This window comes from Podarcis liolepis (genome assembly GCF_965112155.1).
Source record: "Podarcis liolepis genome assembly, chromosome: 4".
NCBI lineage: Eukaryota > Metazoa > Chordata > Lepidosauria > Squamata > Lacertidae > Podarcis > Podarcis liolepis.
In genome coordinates this window covers 60226312-60236781 of record NC_139558.1, presented here as the reverse complement: position 1 = coordinate 60236781, position 10470 = coordinate 60226312, and the positions used below count along the sequence as shown (strand labels likewise).

General features: G+C 39.9%; 1 long non-coding RNA gene across 2 annotated transcripts; it reads left to right on the top strand.

The window, feature by feature from the left end:
- Window positions 1–259: 259 nt before the first annotated feature.
- On the top strand, window positions 260–9965 carry LOC310705866. Of its 2 annotated transcripts, none has more exons than XR_014525502.1 (3): window positions 260–302; window positions 3639–3805; window positions 9717–9965. It is a non-coding gene; the product is annotated as an uncharacterized lncRNA (long non-coding RNA). The 2 variants fall into 2 exon arrangements; XR_014525503.1 differs by lacking the exon at window positions 9717–9965 and adding an exon at window positions 8941–9049.
- Window positions 9966–10470: the final 505 nt, after the last annotated feature.

Below are 10470 nucleotides of genomic sequence, written 5' to 3'. Positions count from 1 at the left end.
CAAAGCTACTCTCAAATTTCAAGTTTTATGCTGCATGTGCAGGGGGAAGAGGGTGTAAATTATGAAATGTCCTAAAATATGAATAAGTCATGTGGAAATAATTAATCACAGGAAACTCATTAAAATTAAAAGTGTATTTTAAATGGTTTCTTGATTGAGTACAAATGCCTCATTAATTAAGAATGCATTGACTTAAGAACACAAGTGATGTCAAAAAGAGAATAATGACTGACATGACATGGAATACAACATGCTGTGTGTTCTCTGTCTCAAACACTCAGGAAGAACAGTCTCCACAAAAGGTCAGTGGATGCATAAGATGGAAAGCTCTTCAATGCCTCTTGATTATTTTAAAGTGCCATTGTACACAGGGATGTGGGGTAGAATCATAGGATCACTGGGTTGGAAGGGAACTTGGAAGGCATCTAATCCAATCTACCACTCCAGGCAGGACCAGCAATGCTGGATGCACTTACAGCATCCCTGACAGATGGTCTACTAGTCTCTGTTTAAGTTCCTCAAGAGAAGAAGACCCAACCACCTCCCAGGGCAGTCTATTCCATTCTGAACATTTCTTCCTGTTAGCAAGTGTAGCTCTCTTTCCCATAGATATTGTCTTGAGGTATGACTGTATTCTGCTGGTTCTCTCCATTCCGTTTCCGTTATGTTCACTAGATCTGTGTTCTCCTTTATAACCAAGCATTCCAGCTTGCCCATCTTAACTTCGGGGCTTCTAGCATTAGCATAGAAACATCGGCACATGGTGTCCCTTTCTTTCCATCATGTGCATGTTTTTCCTGTGACCATTTGGCCTCTTTGACTAGCTGTCATGTTCTGCTGTAGGTTCTTGGCCTCTTGCCACATGGTTCCCATTAGGGTAGGGAGAGAACATTTTCATTCCCATCCCTTAGGAATGATAAATCCTGAAGTGAATACTACCCCCGCTTCCCCCAGAGATCATTTTTAAAAGAGTTCTATCAACTTCTTGCTGTGCAGAACCAGCAGTTAAGTTCCATTCTGTGTTCCTCTAGTGCCACTGCTCCTTGATGTTTGTAGTTGTTTTAAGAATATTTCCATTTGAGTATGAATCTTTCAGGATTGTGTGATATGACCCTACAGATGACAAAATATAAAGGAAAATCCATGTGTTGTTTGTTAGACTCGTTATAATGTTTAGTCACTGAAGTACTATACACATTTCAGTAATGCCCAACTCCCATATCAGCTATACATGAGCATGTCTTAAGTTCTGGGGGGTATTTTTGGCTTGATAGATTAGCAGAGCACTATTGGTATTGCATAAATATCAATAGAACTTCTACACAGACCACTTCTGAAATGGTTCTGCTTCCTAATTGCAACAAGAACTAAGCTGCAAGTTTCTTTAACATTCACTCTATATCAAAGAACTTGTTTCCCACTATGTAACTAAGCAACCAAATGTCCTTGTGTCTTCCACCAATCAAAAGCTGGCCATGCACAACGCTGCATATCAAATATGTGTCTGTTAAGCCATAAAGATCAGGCAGAACAATGGAAATGTGGATACATGCATCGTAGGAGAAGCTTTTCGGAAGGACTTTCTAGGTGCTCCAATTTTCCACCAGATCTTTATCGTTCTATTAACATGACTTTTCTGGGGGAAAGCAATTGCCCATTTCCATGGTGTACATCATATTTGCAATGAACTATCTCTAGTGTGTGACACTTTGTAATAATTGGCCTAATCTTTATTAATTTCTCTGATGTTCATCGTAGTAACATTAATCATTTGATGCACTTTTGGTATTAATTTGAATGTCATAGGTACTTTCCAAGCAGTTCCATTGTAATTCCGGATTAATTAATTTACTGTTCCTGCCAATTTTGATTTAAAAATTAGACTTCTAGTACAAAATCCACCTTGGCAGTTACTTCTTCTTTTTTTTACATTTTTAATTGCTGGTGCAAATGCCGAGGGTATGGTTATCTTGTGCGGCTCCTGTTTTAACAAGAATTTCACATTTTAATTTTATTTAAATGTCGACACAACAGAAAGTCCTTGGGGAATTTGCATATATACTAAAAGCTCAGATTTGGGACATGTCAGGGATCTGCACCCTCCACCCTTTGTATCTCAGGGAGCCTCTTCATACCCTAATGAAGAACATCCATACAAGGTGAGTTGCCAAAGTTCTGGTTATAAGGGGGTGTACTGCCTAGCAAAAGCAACCAGGAGATTATGGCTTGCTGAAGCAGCCAATATGGTAAGACTCTTCTAGAACTTAGCTGCTGGTGAAATTAATGGGGGCCCAAAGACATGAGCATGAAGAGATTGCTTGAATTACATTATCCATGAAGAAGTGGAAGGAGACATTACTAAGGGATAGAATTGGCTTAAAATGTGGCTTAAGATCTAAATGTAATAGTAGGTGGAGAACATGTTGCTGAACTTTTGTGAATGCATTGATTAGGATTCATCCATTATTCTGCTGAATTTACCATATTGGTTTGCTGACAGTACTGGATTAGTTTGCTGACATCAATATATTTGTTTGGATGGCAATAGTATCACAGGATAAAACAAAAAGTGGCTTGGGAATCTGTTTACTGCTTTGCAGAAAATATTATAAAAGGAACAGTTAAAAAAGGAACACCAATCTGTTCCAGTTGTTTTAAATTTAAAACAAGGTGATACATAGGCGTTCAAAAGGGACTTCCTAGTAAGTTATTCCAGGACAGTCTGCCTGTTCTATTGGTGAAGACTTACCCTGGACTAACAGGAAAAGGTCTATGGCTCACCTGTAAATAATGATCAGAGGGACAGATCATCCCACTTTACTGCAGGTGTCAAGAGCAAGCAGTGAGTCATCATCATTTGATAATTATCTCCTCTTGTGGCTAGAGCCTTGTGAACAGATTTATTGTAGTTGAGGTGACATGGACAAGTTTATTGTAGTGGAGCCTTCTGAGTGTACTAGGTCGTACTTGTCATTAGGTGTACTTGATCGTACTTGTCATTATTGTAATGTCAAATAAAATTGAGTTGTCTCATATCCCTTTGGTGGTTTTCAACCCTTAAACTATCCTGTGTCAGTGCTTTTACTGCTTCTCCTTTCTACCTCTTTCCCCTGCTTCTGCCCACAAGAAGACAGTAATGATTGCATCATGAGATTGTACATTCATTTAAGTGCAGGAACTCCCTGAATCTATGGTATAGAACTGCTTCTAGTAGACAAAGCATATGATTTTGAGTCCAGCTCTTGTTTTTGACCAGTTCCTGGAGAGGGCTTCCCACAGACATCTGGCTGGCCACTGTGAGGATTACGAACCAGACAGGCCTTGGGTCTAATCCAGAAGAACTTTTGGGCTCTTATCTCAGAGTGTGAGGAAGCAGGGAAGAAACAAGCACTGGGATTCTAAGTAACTATCATCTTCAAGTATACTAAACTCCAGGCCAGTTTATGCCAGTCTCCTTGGTGATCTCCACCAAGAGAGAGTTAAATGCACAGGTATTTATTTTATTGGTCCAAAAATAAATGCTACAAGTAGGCAGAAATGAAAGTGGTGTGGGTTTACCACTTTCTCCAGCAATGATGGCAGGAACTGTCTCTGACATATTTTATTCCCTTAAAAATGTTATGTTTTGCTTTTGGCAGTGGTAAATATGATACAGAAGCACTATCACCGGCTCCTGGAAAAACACTGGCAAATTGATGACATTTGACCATCAGATGCTTACTTAAAAAGTAACTGCTGGAGAAAATGAAGGAGAGCTGACTACCTATGAGGTTTATTGAGGCGGCTGACATGCTACAAAAGGCAGGTGGGCGTGAAGCTTGAATGGTTTACAACCAGCAATAACAAGACTGAAAATACATCTTAATCATGTAATCTCCCACCACGTGATCCTATGCCTGAGGTGAAGGTGATGGGGATCATTCTGTTAGGGCAAGCTGGTGCCTTTCCAGGCAGATTACTGGGCATGTTAACACAGAAGAAAAAGGATTGCTTTGCACATGACGTAAGGGAGAAAGGAGGTTATGCAGCACAAGCCACAGGAGGAAAGAGATCAGCCCCAGAGCCACAAAGGCGAGGGACATGTGGAAAGCCTTGTGGCTAATCAGGGTCTACCTGCAGTGAATTTACCTTGATTTGTCCAGAGGAAATGTGAAAAGGAAAGTGAAAGTGTCTCAAAGAAAACAGTTTCTGTTGAGATAAAGCAAAATTGGAAGCCTTGGCCAAAAAGTTGTATTTGTAGATTAAGCATGCATGGGATTATTTTAGATTAACTTTTTTTTGTATCTCTGTTGAAAGCTGTGGTCTGTCCTAAGCCTTTTGGACAGGGCACTCTGAAAATGAAAACATAAAGAGTTATACATGTATATCCACATAAGGTCCCAAGCTGGGGATTTGGACACATAAGAGTTTGTCAAAGCAGGAAGGGTCAAAAGAGGCCGCATGCAAGGCAGGCAAGTGATTCTTGAAGCAGCTTTTAGACTGCTCTCTTATAGTGAGATGTTCCGATGTTTTTGTTTTCATTTGCTTTAGAGTAATCTTAAATTTGTAAACTGACCTGGCACTTGTTAAAAGTATAGAATATTAATCCCTAATGTGCATAAAAGTCATAGAACAAATATATAAGGTATCCTTGTTAAACTCAAAGGCTTTTCCTAAGTCCAGAGTTGTGTTTCAGTTATTTCACAATGAATCCCTGACGATGTTTTAATATTGTTTTGGCACTGCTTCAAAGAAAGAAAGCTCCACAGTGTATGTTGTGCATCAAGCCTCTTCATGGGACCACTTATAATGGAATAAATTGACAACCTACAACTCACTGATTTATAGATATGAGACTCCTGTATTACTTCCTGCATATAGAAAGCTGTGACATCAGGGAACAAATGATTTGACATGCTAGCTGTCCACCAGCTTTGCAGGCAGATGGTATATTAAGAGATGGTCTATTAATACGGTATATTAACTAATGGTCTGAGATATCAAATAGGTAGAGCCAGGATAAAAATTGTGCAAATTCTTGAGGATTCTAACTCTAGCTCCAAACTAGATGTTAGTAAGAAACATGATGGTTAGTTTCAAAAACTTAATTTGCATCACATAGGATTAGTGTTGCAGTGAAGCTGTTCCTGTTTCATTATTAACGGTACATAAGCAGGTAGCAATCTTTTTAGAAAGGACAGCTTTATTGGCCATTGAAGCAGAATTTCTCAAGTTTGACATTCCTTGGTTCTTAGTATTGAAAATGTCCTAATAACTCTTAGCATTTATGTAGTACTTTAGAGAATCCAAAGTGCTTCACATATGTCTACTTCGTAATGCTATGAACCTCTTTTCCCTTACCTCAGTTTTTTCCTGTCTGACCCTACCAGTTAAACTGCACATATCACAACAATATTCAACATGCTTTGTTACTACTTAGAATGTGTAGCTTTGTTTATTACATGTAAGACATGTCCTCCTTATTTATGAGCACAGAAAGCTTACTAAAATGAGTAATATATTTATACTTTCCAAAACTTGGATATAAGCATAAGAGGAAATGGAAGTAGGCAACGATTCAAGCAGATGGAAGATCATACCAAAAAAGGGTGGGGGCCGTCAGGAAACAGCAAGCAAAAACATGCTTGTTGACATTCGGTAATGCAACATAATACACAGTGCTCTGGAAAGAAATTTTTTAATATGGTGCCATACTATAGCCAAAACCATCTCCCTTGTCCTTGATGGATTACACAAATTTCCCTCTGTCTAAAAGCCCATAATTTCATTTCCTAGACCCCAGAGTGATGTGCTTCTTCAGCATGACATACTTTCCTATGGCCTTTTATTCTAATTTTCTATAATTATGATCATCATTACTCACTGTGACAAGGGGCACTACTGTCCTACTTCTGCCATTCTGCTCAGTTCAGACAGGGCACCCTTCTAATTTGCCATGGCCAGTGATGATATCACCCTGGTGTGCTGACTGTCAGCAGCCTATTCAAGGAGGGCAATGATGGATGGACAGCTGAAGCACAGGAGTGGATGAGCCAAGCCTGCTGTAGCATCCTCAGAAGAGCCCTTTTCAAGGAGGGCAGGAGAACCCTTCCTTCCACCTCAAGGAAGAAAGAGAAACTGGAGGCAAACAAGCTGTGTTAGCCAAGGAGGCTGACCCTGGTCACAGGACAGAGAAGCTTTCCAGGCTGCTCTGGCTGGGTCAGGGTAAGGCAAGCTAAATCCTACCTTGTCAATGATGTTAACTCCCTTGAAGTAACAAAGACTTGGTGAGGACAGAGAGCCTAAACCTTAGTGGTGTGTACTTCTCCTGGAGGAAACTCATTGATCCATATGAAGTAGAAATATTCTCAGTTCCCAGCCCTCAGATCATGCTATCCCATAAATCAGGCTTCCTCAACCTCGGCCCTCCAGATGTTTTTGGCCTACAACTCCCATGATCCCTAGCTAGCAGGACCAGTGGTCAGGGATGCAGGGAACTGTAGTCTCAAAACATCTGGAGGGCCGAGGTTGAGGAAGCCTGCCATAAATAATTCGGATGTTCCATGATCTATCTCCCGTAACCAGCAAGGAAAAACTATGCATGGACACTGGCCTCATTTGTATCAGCACATTGCAAAAGAGACTAGTGCTCAGTATGTCGGTTGACCCAGGCTAGTAATTGAGTTTAAAGGTGGGATGAAACTGCACTCATTCTCCAAGCACCAAAGGATCAGAGTTGTGGTCTGAGCAACCTAGAAGAATACTGGATTGAAACCTAAATAACGCTGACAAATGCAGGATCATAGAAAATGCATTTGCCTAAACAACAAAACCAAGAACTTACTTTCTCCATGCCTCCCAGAAACCCAGAGCAAGAGCATTTGTTTAAAAACAATGGCAACAGACAGCACTTCAGTATATGGGAAAATAAGTGTTTGGACATACTGACAAGAAACAGGACCAGATGCTATGCATCAGTTGCACCTGACAATCTTGGAAATGACTCCTGGGAGAACATTTCAAGTTAGTCAGAAGAAATACAAAATTGTTAGACACCAGATCAGTACTTCAACTTCTGCAGTGTTAGCACTTTAAGGTAGAGAAGCTGCATCCAGATTTATACCATTTGAAGATTTGGCAGGTAGCAGCCAAGAAATAGAATTCATCTTCACTGGGCATAATAATACATCTAAAGATATCTTTCTATAGCAATTGTGCCATCTCATTATGATCCGTTATCCACTTTCATTTCTCATTCCATCTATTATTAAATTAGGTTGTTCAACAATGTAGCTATTACGAAGTTATGGACTTCCATGTCCCCTTTCAAGGTAAAAAGGCTCTCCAAGATTTTGCAATTTGGAATTTCAGGTCTGCCACTGCAGCTAAAGTGGATGATAACAAAATGCAGCTTGATTTACATTTCAAAGCTTTCACTGAATATAAAGCCGCTCTATTGGCCTTTAAGCACTATATCATCTGTGTCAGGCATATTTAAGCAAATTGTTGGCTCTCTTAATGCCATATTGAACACTGCAAACTGCTGATGTAGTCTTTATGGCTACATCGTAAGCTACATAAGCTGAAATTGTGTTAGTCTACATAGTGTTTAGCTATGCTCCTTAAAGAAATGGAGCTATCATTTCTACCTGGTTTTCAGCATTGTCCAGATATCTTTGTCATCGTTTTGTCATTATCACATCTTTTCTGATGTCCTTCTAGTCCAGCACTCTATTCTTACAGTAGCCAACCAGTTGTCCATGGGAAGCCCATCAGCAGAATCTGCTATTATGGGCTGTGTCCATAAGACACTGGACTCCTGATTAAGTAAAACACACAGTCCCAAAACCATAGAACTTTGCTATTTTTCTCCTTCAGTAAACATAGTTAGTTCTCTTGTCAATATTTATATGTATAAGTGTTGTCACATTTTGCCTGTGCTGAATGATTATCTAGGTGCTTCACCAAAGGGCATGTTTCTGCATGAAGACCTTTCACCTGCCAAACAGAGGATCAGCTTTCACAGCACTGATGACTTGTTTGGGTTTAAGGAGCAGGTTGTCTCCCGAGACAGATGGATGCCAACCAACCAAGAACTTGCCACACCCTGACTCTCCAAACAGCTGATCAGCCCTCTCCAAGTGCCAACCATCTGTTCAACAATGCATAGAGTTCTGAATACAGGATTCTGCCCCCTGTCCCCACTTTCCAATGCCGAATTCTTTAGTCTGTGCGAAATTTGATGAAGGGAGGTGATTTTCCAATAGAATTCTGTTAGCTCTCATAAAGATCACTTTTTCTGGTTTGGAATGACTGCAGGCTTAGCAAAAATCTGTGGCCATCCCAAGCACTATATTGACATAGGGCTACATGGGAAATAATACAACATTCAAACATGTAACAGTGTCTGAGCACTATAGTAAAAACGGAGCAACTGCAATGAAAATATATATAATTTTATCTCATATTCATAACCATATTCACACCTTGCCTGTGGGGAATGGACATTCATGTGTCCAGCAAAATCAGATAACAGTGAACACGTGTTGTGCTAATTGCCAAAAGAGGCTCGGGTCAACACAAGTAATCATGAATAAATTTTCAGAAGACAGGTTGCAGGCAGGGATATAAGAGCAGGCAACAATATAACAGGAATCAAACTTTCCCCATTCATTGATAAGCAAAATGGGAGAAGAAAGATTGGTTCTTAGCAGCAATCTAATAAATCCAGAAATAAGTAAAGTGGTAAAAATTCAATGATGTGTGAGTTAAATGTGTGAAAGAACATTTCTGTCATTTCAGGATTCTGTTCCCATTTGTTGCCAAACGCCTCATACATTTTGTGTTTTATTTGTTAAAATTTGATTTCTTCTCATTTGTTTTTGTTAAAATCCCATTTCCTTCATGTCTTGATACTTTTGTTTCCTGTGTATTTTTTGTTCCACTTTTTGTCACCTGCAGACATCCGTCCAAGGTCCAGGTTGGACAGGATCCTAAACACCAACAAAACAGCAGAATGCAACAGATGGGCATGATTTGACTTCTGTTTGTGCCTATTAGTTTCCCTCTGGGTTTGTTTTGGATCAAACAGAAATTCAACTGAATAGACGCCATTCAGTTCTATGTTCCATTTGTCAAATAAATACACACTCCCACTTTTTCTACTTCAGAAAGCATGGCTATTTCTCTGGTCAGTATTCATATTCATAACTGTGGTGACTGTGGTGGAAATGTGGATGTCCCACCAAAGTCAAACAGTAGTGCTTATGTGTAGAACTGGTACCAAAAGAAGCCAGGTACACTAAAGGGGAACCTGTGGCACTCTCAATGTTTCTGGGCTCCTACTTTAATCAGACAGTATGGCCAATGACCAGAAATGTCACACCTCTATCCGGACACAGTGGAGTCCATATGCTGTTGGAGGGCAACAGGTTCCCCATCTCTGGTGTAAAATAAACTTGCTGGAGATAATAGACCAAACACTAATCCATGAGTGTCTTTCTCCCTGTGTTGCCTGAGAAATGGAATTGTTGAATTGAAGAAGAAAAAAAACTTACTTCAAGTTGATTGATGTCTGTGTAACGACTTTCATCAGCAATGCTCTGAAACAAGATTAATGCTACTTTTCCCCTTTAGAGGTAGACAGGTGTTATCTTTTCCTATCAGATAGTCCTTGTTCATTCACACTGCTAGAACTAGGGAAATGATATGAATTTGACATACAAATTATGCATCAGTTTTTCAGAGGAAGCAGAAATCATGTCGATAAAGGGAACTGCATATCAGTAACCAATAGGAAGTGAGGAAATACAGCCTGTAAGCTTGAGCCCCGAAGGAGGCTGATGGACAGAAGTATATGAGAAGCAGGAGAAGATTTTCATGTTATCAACTGTACCTAGAAGCACTGTTTTGTATCTAGCATAGTGATGCCATGAGAGATGGCAGAGGAAAGGGAAGAATGGCCTTGGTGAGAGCCTGTTTGCGGTACCCCCTGTGCATGAACGTCTAGAAACAATAGCTGCCTGAGGTCACTTCTTTTCAGACTTGAACATGGAAGTGATTTCTTGTGATGTTGTCGTTTTGTTCCTTATTAAAAAAAAAACAAAAAAACCCCAACTTCCTTTACTTTCTAACAACATCACAATGTTTGAGAGGAATGGTAGAATTTTTGGACAAAGATAATCACTTTTGTGTTTTTTCCACAGTGTCAGCTGCACTGTAAAATGGTATAAACTACTTGCATTGTAACTTTCCTTGAATTCCCAGTGACTATGGAATACCGCAGTGACAAACGATAGTATCTGAGTTTGCAGCAGTAAATTGCAGAATGTAAGTGATGGCTCTGAACCTTCAGGAAGTGTAGCAGCATTAATTTATATGGGTCTTAGTAAATGTGACATAGGAGGACTGTCCGAAAGCTAATTGAAGTGGCACAACTATCACAGTGAAGCTGGTGAAAGCTCCATGATCTTGCTGTAAAAATATGATGAT